The sequence below is a fragment of the Parasteatoda tepidariorum genome, chromosome 1, assembly GCF_982258835.1.
Source record: "Parasteatoda tepidariorum strain Cologne lab strain chromosome 1, Ptep-v5.0, whole genome shotgun sequence".
Taxonomy (NCBI): domain Eukaryota; kingdom Metazoa; phylum Arthropoda; class Arachnida; order Araneae; family Theridiidae; genus Parasteatoda; species Parasteatoda tepidariorum.
The window spans coordinates 6,333,770-6,347,554 of NC_141755.1; positions in this window are offsets into that span (position 1 = coordinate 6,333,770).

A 13,785-nucleotide genomic window follows, 5' to 3' on the forward strand; every position below is an offset into this window, starting at 1 on the left:
TTCATCAATCTATCTCCCTCCCAATTTAAGTGTCACAAGAAGTTTCAGCCATGTAGTAGTAAAAATAATTATAGCTTGAGAAAAGTTATAATATTATCAAGTAATTTAGCATTATCGTGCTGAAATATGCATAACATATTTCCTAACATTTGAAAACAGAATTATTATTTTATTTAATCATTTTTAAATAAATAAGAATCATTAATGTAATATGTAATCTCTTTTTGTCGAAACCCTGAATTGAATGCAGAATAAAATCTATTTTTAATGATTCCCTCTACATTTGCCTCACATATTAGCATGGAATTCGAAAATACTTCCATGGTTGCTAATGTTTGGAATGAATTAAAATTCATTATTATTTCGTACACTTTCTTTTCTGCCAACGTATTTGAATGCGTAAGGCTAAGAAAAAGAGTTTTGTCGGTAAATGAAATCAAATTATAGCCAGTACATGGATTCCTTAAATTTCCATGGCGAAAACTATTCCAATATATGCATGACGCACGCATTTTTGATAGAGGGGCAGATGTGTCCTGTGGGGGTTAGCCCTGTAGTCAGACCCTCCAGATCATTTTCAAAATTTTTTATATCAAGTTTAAAGCTCCACAGGGCATCTCCGTCCACCTGGAAATCAAAAACGTGACCGTTATTTATACGTTAGAATAGTTTTCGCCAAGAAAAGTTATAGAATCTATGTATTGTCTATTATTTGATTTTATTTATTGCCAAGGCTCTTTTTCAAAGCCTTACGCACTCAAAAGTGTTGACGCAAAAGAAAGTGTGAGAAATAATAATGAATTTTAATTAATTGAAGCATTAGCAACCATAAAACGGCTTTCGAATTCTATACTAATGTGTTAGGCAGATGTAATGGAAATCTCTAAAAATAGATTTTATTCTGCACTCAATTCAAAGTTAGAGTATAAAAAGATTACATATTATATTAATGATTTTCAATTATTGAAAAAAGGATTTATTAACATAATAATTTGGTTTTTAAATGTTAGGAAATATGTTATGCATGTTTCAGCATGACAAAAATCATTAAAAATTACTAGTTAAATAATAAAATTCTTTAAAAAATTGTCAACATTTAGGATTTCTATTTTGGATGAAAATTTAGCCAAGTAATATTACAAATAAATCTAGGTATAATTCAAAAAAGAAAACTCTAACATCAATGGGAATAAATTTGCAAAATAACATGATTCTTTTACATTAATAATCTTAGAGATTTAAGTTTCACAAGAAGATTTAGCTTTAAAGAGTACAAATATATATAATTCCGAAAACTTTTTTAACACCATTGTAAATAATTGAGTAAAGTAACACTATTTGTTAATAAAATTATTTAAACTAAGGATCAAAATCAGTTTTCGATGAAGAGTTAACAACGAAATAGTACAATTAAATCCGTAGGTATAATTTAAAAAATGTATTGCATCAATGGGGAAAAATGGGCAAAATAACATGATTCTTTGATAAAATAATCAACCGTAGGGATTTATATTTTACAAAAAATTATAACATCACTATTAATAATTGGGTAAAATGGCATGGATATTTATTAATATAATTATCATTATAAATTTAAGTTCTCGAAGATTATTCAGCCACGTAGTAGTTTAAATTTATCTATTTCTCATTAAATTACTATATATTGATTGGAACTAATTGGGGAGAATAACACGATTCTTTGATAACATGATCAATCTTAAGGATTTATATTTTACTGGAAGATTTATCCATGAAATAATGCAAATATTTATAAATCTAAAAAATTATAACATCATTATTACTATTTGGATAAAATAACATGGTTCTTTATTAATATAATCATCAGTAGAAATTCAAGTTTTCAAAGATTATTTAGCCACGTTGTAGCGCAAATTTACCAAGGTCTCATTTAAAAAATAGCTATATCTTGATTGGAAGTAAATGGGGAAAATAACATAACTCTTTGATAACAAGATCAACTCTAAGGATTTCAGTTTTAGAAGATTAACTGTAGTTAAATAATCGGTATTAATATTGTGCAAATAGCTTTTAAATTATTTACACAGTATATAAAGTATCTCTGTTTATAATGAAAGATAACGTATATTTGTCATTAAGTAGAAATATAACTTGATTTAGGGAACTTGTCTTATTACAGAATAAATATATTAATTATTTCTTAGTCAATTTCACTCAGTCGGTTAGAAAGAATTGATTTTATTCTCTGAAACAATATTTGTTTCGACTGAGAATTTGTTGTAATACAGGATGTGAAATATTTGTTTTAAATTAATCCTTGGTGATAGTGATTATTTAAGAGCTTTCAAATGCATATTTAATTTGAACCATGTCATCGGTTTCACAAATAAATATTGTTTTAGTTGTTTATGGTGCGTTCAAGAGAATATTAACCTCTCTCCCGGAATTAACTTAACAATTTAAAGTTTTATTTGCTCTATCTGAAATAGACTTTTTAATATTACATTAGAATTGTTAATCTACTATATTTAAGCGTATACTTGTATTCAGTAAAGTATAAAACAATATTGTAGGTTTTTTAATTTCAGATTCATCATTTTTAAGATTGAAAGTGAACTTTATCAGATTAAAATTAAAGGGTGATTAAACAATATTTTTGATAAGAAATGACTCGATGGAGAGCATACCATTCATTAGAATGAAATGAATTTTTATATTGAGGTTTTTTAACGTATTCGCTCAAGAAAAGTATAATACTGTTATCCAGCCCTCACTGTTACGATCACGGTAGTAGAATTTTAAAAATTTTAAAAGTCAATATCTACCCTTTTTTACAGGAAATAAATTTAAATAAACAGCTCTTAAGGAAGAAAAGAAGAGTATTTTATAAATTTTCGCCTTGTCGATATGCTAATAAGCTGAACAAAGAGAAAGATAGAAAATACAGAGATTTTACAACTATGAACTTCAAATAAATTTTTTTAACTACATTTTTATTTCTTTATTGTTAGAATTGAGTTTCGAAAAAATGGTGTTGCTAAATCAGGATTTTGAAATGCTGTAACTGTAACCTTAAACGTAAAAAAAAAAATCATTTTAACGTTTATCAAACAAAAAATATTGAACGAATGTAAAATCTTTAAAGAAAATTCATTTCTTACTCTCTAACGGTATTATGCTCTCCGGTGAATCATTTAATTTTTTCAAAGTACAACAGCCTAGGTGTACATTAAAAAAAACAAGATGGTCAAAACTGCCAGAATGTGGTAAAATTTACCGGGTTTTTGGCTTTATAGATTAGCCAAGAAGCTCGATAATTTTGTCGCTCGATAATTCATTGAATCGCTTTGGTAATGATTTGGGTAAAATTAATTAGATAATACGGTATTGTAATATGCATTAGTATTTAGTGAAGGTGGTAAAATTTGGTAATTTTATCAAGATACCTTAGAGCGTGGTATAAAATCCATTTATTTGGTTAAATTTATTATTCAGTTTTGCATTCTTTACAATGTGTGTAATAATAAGAAATTTAAACCGTTACCTCATGAACGGAAAAATTGTCAATTTAAGGGTTTAAATACCATTGGCTTTATTAACCAGACTTATGTTTCTTTTTTTTCTTTTTTTTTACCAGAAATGTCATAACTATATAGTAACGTAATTTAAGCTGAATTTTGTCATAATTTAAAAAAGATAAGTGCGTAGTTTATTTTATTAAAAAAGTTTTACATGGATAAATTTACAAGTACAAGATATATTTTAGAAAATATCATTATTTGTATTGCTCACTCATAAACATAAAAAATCTAAGAGATAATTAGTATTAAACTTTAAGTTTTCTCTCCTTAAGTAGAAACAAGTGCAAGGATCGTTGAAATATAACTTCCGATAAAAATTGATTATTTTCGTTAAATTCTTGATCTTCTCCAGCTATTATACATTATTGACTAACAACGCTCTTGAAAAAATATGTGAAACTTTTGAAGAGAAACGGAAAGTAAGAAAAATATTTTTAAAACAAATAATGAAAGCAAAGAAATGAAAATTGTTTGTTTTGCTTTTTAAATTGTTAGACTTACAATAACACAATTTAAGTACAATAACTATTATTATATATATACTTTATCTATTTATCTATGTTTAAATTATTATCAAAAAAATAACCAATATCTTGATGGGACAACATAAGTCAGTATTCAACGTTAGTTTAGGAATAATTTGTAATTAAAAGCTAGCTATGAAAGAAAATAAATTTATATTTAATCAATGTAAAAAATCGTGAATCAGAAAAGCAAACACATTAAAGTAGAATGTTTTTTTTCTCGTGTCATTATAATAAAAAAATGAACATAATATCACTTAAAAAAGCTTTGATAGTGGAAATGTATATTATTTACTAAGCAGCTACAATTTTTTTCGAAGACCTTCTCATTATCACTATTTGCTTAGCACTCTTTGGATATGACGGTTTATTTTAAATAAATATTTGTGTTTCATTTTAAATTTTATTGTAGCCAAAGTAAGTACACATTTCTTTAGTTTAGAACTACTCTGCAAAGAATAGCGCTTACTTTTCATTCGCTTTGCTATATTCTTTGTATAATCTTTTAAATTTAATATTACATCATCATTTTGTTGGACTCATAAAAAAGCATAAAATATAACTGTAACTATTGAAATAATTTATAAAAAGAAACTAGTTTTAATGAATTATAATTTGAGCTCACTTTTGAAATCGAAAGCTATTAATAGTTCGTTCCCGATTACGCAGTCAAAAAGTACGCACATTTAAGTACATTTTTTAAGATATCTTTAAACACTTTCATATTTCACTATCAAATGATTTTAAAATGCTTATTTTCATAATAAGCTCGTGTTTTAAAATAATATAATAAGCAATATTATATTTTTCCTATTTGAATTACTTAAATGCTGTCAATTATACCTTAAGGAAAATGTTTAATAAAAAAATAATGATAAATGCTCTTATAAATTTTTTTAATAAAGCAATAAGGAAAGTTCAGTAATTCTACATAAACACATATACATATATGTGTTGAAATCTCTCATGCAATTTTGCAATTTTCCAAAAAATAAAAGTGAGAAAATTTTTCTTAGAAATAACTTAACAGCATCGAATACGGTAGAAAAAAAATGAAAAACTGGAATAAAAATACACGGTGAAAATATAAAAAAGTGAAAGAAATACTATTATTGGTAACACGTGGGAATGACATCGAATTGAAGTTTTTAAAATTTTTAAATTGCTATTATTTTCATTTTTTTTCTCACTATTTTTTTTTATGTTGTTTCAGGTTTAGATATTGATATGAAAAAATAAGATACATTAATAAGATTTTTTTTCATTTTAACCTTATTCCACTTTTATTTCGAGGTATATCAATTAAATTTTGCTACCATTAAATCTTATTTTAATAAATTTAAAAGCATCAAAATCAGCTCATTAATAATTCTCAAAAATTCAGGGTTGCCAATTTACTAAACAATTGTAATAGCGACAGTTGAATCTCTAAAGAGCAAATATTAATTTTTTTAAGCTACCAACTTTACCTTTACAAGGTAGAGTTTCCAAATAGATCTATATATACTTCTCAAAATAACATTGTGTTATTCAGGGGTGTTATTCAAAAGTGTATTAAATAATCGATATTTATTTCCTTTGTGTTACCATTATTCTTTTCTAAGCTGAATGGGAATCATTTTCATTTTAAAATCACTTATTAATGTTCCCCAATATTATCACACTGTTTTAATTAGTCTGAAGCCAATTACAAAGGCTGCAATAATGTCAACATTTTTGTTTTTATTTTTTTAAGGTACCCGTATGAAAACGTAAAAAAAATATTAATTTCACCTTGTAGCAATAATCTGTTAAAATAGTCAACATTTATTACACGATAAGTAGTTAAACAACAGATGATAATACATTGAAATACAGAAATAAGGAAAAAGTAACTTTTAGAAACTTCTAAACATTTCGATAATGTTTTAATAAAAAATCAAACTTTTCGCAAATGAAATTTTTTGAAAGTATAACTTAATGTGGGTTCCTATATTATTGACATAAGAAATGTCAGTAGTATAGGAAACTGCATGGACTTATAATAAAAAATTCTTTTGCGTTTTCATATAAAATTTCACTAGATTTATAATCGAAAAAAGAACTTTGGTGAGAAAAAAATAGTTAAAAAAATCCGCTTCAAGTTTCAGAGTTAGTTCTACGTATATTTATTATGGTGTCAACTCGTATCTTAGATTCAACTACTGAAATCTCAGTAATGAGATATAGCAGCTTGAAACGGATATATTTGAAATTTTATTTATAAAAAAATTAAATATTCTCATTATTTTTCGTTATTTGATTTATTTTTCGACAAGAAAAACTGTTCAACCAAGGATATAATAGCTAAATAAAAATTTCTTTATTCAATATATTCGAAATATTCTTCAAATAGCAAATTTTACTTTAACTAGGTATATCGGAAAAAAGTGTAGATAAACATAATAAATAACAGAAAACGACGCGTAAATTTTGAATCAACCAGCCATGTGTATCACTTGCCTGACTAATAACAGTTTCTTATCAAAATTTTTCACAAATTTAGGTTTTAATTATAATTTTAGTAGAGCTTGCCGAGAAAATAAAATTGTTCTCATGATACGTTTAGCGTCATTGCTGCATGCCTGAAGGGAAGCTTTTCAATCTGTAGTGTGACACGAAACTAAAAGTGTGTACTATTTCATTCTTTTCTAGCTCCGTTTGATGCCGAAAAATGTGCGAAATGTACAAACATCCCTTACTTTGATAAATTTCGTTTTTCATTATCGACGAAATTTTAAATTTTTGAATTGCATTTAATGTATTATGGGTCAATATTCTTTTCGGTCAGACCAACCTTTTACACTCACAGAAATTGAGCATACAGTCCTTAAGCTGAAAAATGACAAAGCCACGGGATATGATGGCTTACCATCAGAAATTATCAAGGCAATATTTAAACTTGAACCACAATGGTTCACGAATATAGTGAATAAGTGTTATGAACTTGAACATTTTCCAACCATTTGGAAGAAAGCAAAAATCATTTTAATACCTAAGCCAAGAAAGGATCTTTCCATACCTGATGGATATCGTCCAATATCCTTGCTTTCAGTCTGGGATAAAGTCCTAGACAAGCTCGTTACAAATAGGTTAACTCCTCGAAGCAAATGACCACCTGCACCATGATCAATACGGTTTTCGAAAGCATAGATCTACGAATTCTACGATCTACGATAGAACGAATTCCTCTTCTCTCCATAACAAAAACCTACAAGACAACCTCTACCAATGCACTACAAGTTTTGGCCGGTACCGTCCCATTAGATTTAATTATTAATACAGAAGAAAAAATGGCGAATATATATTTCCATGAAAGTGATGAAGATCCATACGCACCTCTACCAGACTTCCCACCAATACATCCCGCAGAATTAAAATCCATAAATTTTGGCTCTAATTTACCAACAAAAGTTGAAATTGAGATATTTACGGACGGATCCAGGCTAATTTATAACGGCGAATATAAAGTGGGATGTGCATTCGTAATATATGCCGATGTTGGTCTTGTAGAGTCCCGCAACTTTAGACTTACAGATTATTCAACAGTTTTCAAAGCAGAATTATGGGTGATATTTCGGTCACTCCACCGGATACACCAAAATAATATCAATAGCGAAACAAACATCTATTCTGACTCACACTCCAGTCTTCAAGCCCTTAGCAACACAAACACGAATGATTACCTAGTTCAAATAATGAAAAAAACTTACAAAAATATTACTGAATTCCACTGAATTAAAACCCACAAAGGTTATGAGGGCAATGAGGAAGCTGATTGACAGTCCAAATTAGCTTGTCAAAAATCAACAATAGATCTATATGACATACCATCAAAACAGACAACAAGAACAGAACTTATGAAGAATAACCTTTTAACATGGCAGCAAAGGTGGGATAGCGATGATACAAGAGGCCGATACACTTACCAATTTATCCCAAAAGTCAGTAATCGAAAAATCTACTCTAACTTCTATGTCAATCAATTTCTAACTAACCATGGAGCCCAAGGTCAAAATTGTTCGGGAAAGACCCGAACTGTAAAGTTTGCAAAACTTATGAAGATATCGAACACATACTTACTGTCTGTCCAGTTTATGATGATTTAAGAATTAAATTTTTCCCGAGAAATTTCGCCTGTGAAACCATTAAAATAAATTGGAACCAAAAGAAACTAAACAAAGGAATTGAAGAGATTTTTAAAAGACATTTTGAAAACAGAATTGAGGATCTGATTTAAACCGATCCTTCAACAGTATTCCCTGGAGGCCAAGAAATGGGGGCGGGACAGGGTAAAAAGTCGAACTATGGGTCAATATTAGGCGGAGATATAGAGCCATGTTGTAATACAGAATAATGGCATCGAATTTCTTTATTTTAACACTAATCAACACACTATTATCAATATACATACAAACTAACCTATAGGGATACATTGTGGGCCCTCTATTAGTGCTATAAATTTTTGAATTGCATTGCAATGTTGGATTTGTTGGTAAGACAGACATTACTTGATGAGAAATGGTGAAGCATATTTCTTGTCGTTCAATGTTAAACAACGCCACATGAAACGTGAATAGTGATTGATTAAAAATGGAACATAGTGCTGGTATGCAGGTATCTACTATATTTTAACAAAAAAATCTTTATAAAATAATTACGTCGGTATTGCGGCTGGTACAAGCCTAGAGCCTGGAACTCGAAACTGGGCTGGAAGGTGAGCATCCCTTGAGTCAGGCATCTTTAGGTAATAAAGTTGTAGTTTACTTACGTCAGACTGGAGCTGCACAATGGGCTATTAGCGACAGTCTGGGAAACATCCTTGCGGATGATCCGAAGACATGCCATCATAATTTTGATCTTGGCTCTCCTGCTTTGGTAGACCGACGACCAGTGCGTGAAATCGAGCACTTTACGGTAGAACAGTTTAACGAGGACCGATACCGCGTATCCTTGGTCCCAACGCTGGCTGATCAAAGTCGTCATCCACCCGCTTACTGACCGCAATCAGTGATGCGTGACTTCGACGTTCTGCTGGACACCGTGTCATCACGATCAGTTCACTGCGGGACTTAGGTTATAAAGAAAAATCTTAAACAGGCTTTATTTTAATAACCTTACGTACTGAAATCACATTAAAGTTTAAAAACGTTTAAAACTAAATTGGTACACCTTTATGAAATATTTGGAAATTTAACTTATCGAAATATCATATCTAAATACAAATAATCTGGTAGGGTTTGACAAAGGCAGAGGTAATTTTGACAAACGGTAAATTAATTTATTCGATTTTCAAAACCATAAAATAATCGCTGAAAAATAAGAGTAAGTAAAGAAAAAAAATCGTAAAATGATTTGAGAAAAGATAAAGTTATCTTACACATGCAAAACCATGCGTCAAAAATAGAATTTAAATCAATTTAATCCTTTCGTAATTAGGGTGTAGAACTGTTTCGTGAAAAGCAACTGTAAACCGTCAAATATGAGGAGAAAATCTATAAAAAATAGGGAATGTCTTGCAGCGCGTGGGTAACGATTAAAAAGCAGAAAAATCTGTACTTATATTTAAGCAGTTTTTCAGTGGAAAATATGTTTTTTTTCCTGCAAAATTCAAAATTATTTTTGAGAGTACACCAGTTAAAATAAAGGTTACATTGAACGAAGATGGACAATTAAGATGAAGTGTAATGCTAATTAAATTAAAAATGTTGTTAAATCTATACTGAAGTCTTCAAATTAATATTAGTTCCAAGACTTTCTAGCAATAAAAATCTTGAAAGATAAAAAGATTTATTACTTTTTCAAATTCACTTTATTTAATTTTTTATATTTGACAAAAATTATAACCTGCTTATTACAATAATCCTTTCATCAAAAATATGCAAGCGTTATCGTTAATTTCACAGCAAAAATGATTTTCCTTTAAATACTCCAGTCTTTATTTAAAAATTCTTAAAGCTATGTTTCCCCTAGGAGCTCGTCTATTAGATGAGACATAATTTAATTTTCAGTAGTTAATGATGTTAACAGAAACAATAACTCTATTTTCTTGAGGACATCATTATCTCTTTTGACGATAAATAAATAAGATTTATGAAGAAAAGAAAATCTATTCAATGGAAAATTTATTAAATTTAACAGAAATATTATAAAGCTTAAATACAAAAAATAACTAAATTTATTTAATGATTACTTTTATTAAGTTTAGAATTTTTTAATCCAGATAAAAGATGCTTGTTAAATGCTTTAGATTGAGAGTCAATTTAATTATTGCATCATTTTCTGATATTTCTATCAGTATTCATTTTTTCTAAAAAGTAATTAAAATTTACTTATCATCATAATTATTTATAACGTTTTGATCTCTTATTGTAGGATAATTAATAATATTTTCTTAAAATTGTTATTTAATTTCGTTTTAATTCTCTTTTATTGTACTAAATCAGAATTTCACAAAATATACATTTTTTACTTCAGTTATTTAACGATTAATAAAAAATGTAGCTTTTCAATTAATGTAAAAAGTTTAAATTTTTGTCAATTAAAGAAACTTTGTTAATTATGCTACTTCAGTTATAATTAAAGCAATTTTTTTAAAATTCCAATAACTTCCTTCATCATTTCCCTTTTAAATTTCGACATGAACCCTTTTATCATTAGAATAATACAATTCCAGGAATATATATCTTTAAGTGACTAGCTTCATGAAAAAATATAAAATATTGAAAGAAAATTAAAATTCATTAAATTAAAACCATTGATATCTATTTTCCGCAGTATATACGGCTTTTTTTCATACTTAAGGAACTCGAGAGTTGAAAATGATAAATAATGTGCTCCAGTTGTCTTATAATTATTTTTAAAAAATATCTAATTATTTTTTAGAAAACCTTTTTGGTGATCAGTTTTTACTTTTATGTAGTTTTTTATTTTTATTTTTGCACAGTATTTTTAAAATTAGAAAAACATATATACATAATTGCAGAATATTGCATTATTTAATTGTTGTTGTTTCCTGTCTTTCCAATATAATAAGTAAATAAACTATGAAATATATTTGAATTTTATTAACTTAACTAGTTAAACAGACCTTATTTTTTTGTCGATCATAAAGATGATTACACACTGAGGGAAAAAAATGTAGTCAAAATTACCTGAATAGAGTAAAAATTACATTCTCCTTCTGTGGTCATAACAAAAAGTTAGTCAATTTTTACCGAAGTGCTTAGGTAATGATTTCGGTCAAAATAAATATGAAATATGGTTTTATTATGGATGAAGTTCGGAAAATGCAGTGAAATTCAATAAATTTATCATCTACCATGGAGCATGGCGCAGAAACAGTTATTCTATTAAATTTAGTCTTCAGTTTTGTAATTTTTTACTAAAAGTGTGGTAATATGAGCTATTCTGCAAACATAGAAAGCTTGAAAGCAGTAAATTGTCACAATGTGAACGGAAACCATTTCTATATAAATAGTTTAAATACCGTATATTTTGATTTCATTTAAAAAAATGAACACTCCAAAATTAAAACTCCAAAAATAATTTCAATATCTTAAATAACCTTTATAAAGATAGTTTTAAATCCTAGGTTCCTAATGAATGCGCCAGTAGGTGTTGAAAACTTCTGAAGGCTTTAGGATTTTCTAGAGAATGCCTAAAAGTTTTTATGCAGAGGAAAATTTATTTAAATATCGAGTACACTTTAGAATTAGTATTTTATTTTGCATTGAAAAACCTATACGTATTTAATTCGGAGCAAATTGCGTGTTGTTAAAGCAGTTATTAATTCTGCAATTTATTGAGTTATTAAACAAATTTTATAGCGAAAATGATACTTTGCTTACTGTACTGCACAAAATTTTTTATGCATGAAAGTTCGAGGTGAATTTTTTTCTCTTCGAAATTTGAACTATCCTATTGGAATTTTCAGGAAATAATAAATTTTTTTTATTCATCATAAACCAAATATGACAATAGTTCTGAATTTGTAAAATAATTTGTTTTAAAGTGATTTAACGATCTTCTTAGAATTTTGCAGCGAATATTTAATTTTTTCAAAAAAGGTAAGTTTCATAAAAAATGCTAAAAAAAGTTTAAATATAAAGTCAGTGGTAAATAGGAATTTTTACTAAATAAACTGTATATTTAAAATTGCCCCATAATGAAAATAACGATAGCAAAAATATGCTTTTAAATTGTCTAATAAATATTGTTTGTTAAGAAATTGTTTAAAAGAAACACTGAATACAGTTTTTCAAAAATGTAAGCAAACTGAGATCTAAACAATTGACATTCGTATCTAGGATAACTTTATGTTTTATACAAAAAGTGATATCCGAACTGCTTTGGCTCAGGGAATAGAATGTTTGCCTTTCAGGGAGATGAACTGGCAGGTTCGACTACCAGCGATATCTGATGGATTCGAATTCCGCTCTCGGTTTCGGTTTGCGCGGACCACAGTACTGACGAAAATTATCCTAAGTGGTAGACGGATCATGGGCTAGAGGCCCCCTGCCGGGAGGCTACTCGTGAGAGGTTTTCGTGATTTTCTTCTCCATGTAACGCAAAGGTGGGTTAGTTCCATGAAAAAGTCCTCCTCGATGTCAAAAATCTCCCAATACTTGATACAGGAGTTCCCTTGTCTTCTAGATTGAATTAAAAATGACAAGGATATGGAGTTGAACATTGGTAGATGTAAACCCAAAATTGGGTCTGCTGTTCAACGACGGTTATAAAATAAAGTGATATCCGCCACATTCTCTTCTTTATGCTCTATATCTTAACGCATGCTAGTATAACTTAATATCTTTTTTTTCAAATCATATGACTAGAAAAGATTTTCATAACATATCATTGTATCCAAATTTTATTTGCTATGGATTTCATGTGGCATAACTATTATGGAACTTCTATTTTGAAAAATTAGACATTGAACTTTCCGTAATATTTCATATATATAGATAATCATTTTTATAAATATTATACTGCTATTTAGTATATCTTTAAGCTGAAAGTTAAATTGATCTGTGTTCAGCCACATAAAATGAGCCAGCTGCATTTGATGCAATAAGTATGATTTGTATGCGTTTAGTAGTTTTGCCTATTTTAAGTGAATTTTACAACTATTTGGTTTAGTAAACCAAAGATTATTTTTATGATTGAATACATGGGTGTCAATTTTTTAAGCTGTCAGTATATTGATATAAGATGAGAAATCTATTGAAAGGAATTCTAAAACGCAGACAAGCAGACGAGACTCCATTACTTTTGGATAAAAAAATACCGTTTTTATTTATTTATAGCTCAGATTTTGCGCGATTTTTTTTCCTGCGCCACTTATTATTTTGTTCGGATTCCTTACTATCATCCATCAAATTTACCGAGAATGACAACATCTTACATATTATTCTTGATCGTTTTTTATAAAGCTGTATGATTTCTGGACCAGCTTTCCAATAACTCAACTCTATGGATGATTGAAATTCATACACACTTTCAGCACTTCAGGAGCCTGTTTTTTAGAATCATATTAGACTTAAAATATTTATAATCAAATGGTTTTTGACATGTTTTGGGAATTAAATACTGGATTTGAAGCTTTAAAAAACGGGCTCTTCAATATACAAAGTGTTCCAGCTGATCAGCTTTAAGACTGTTTTCCGAAGTCTTTACAGTTA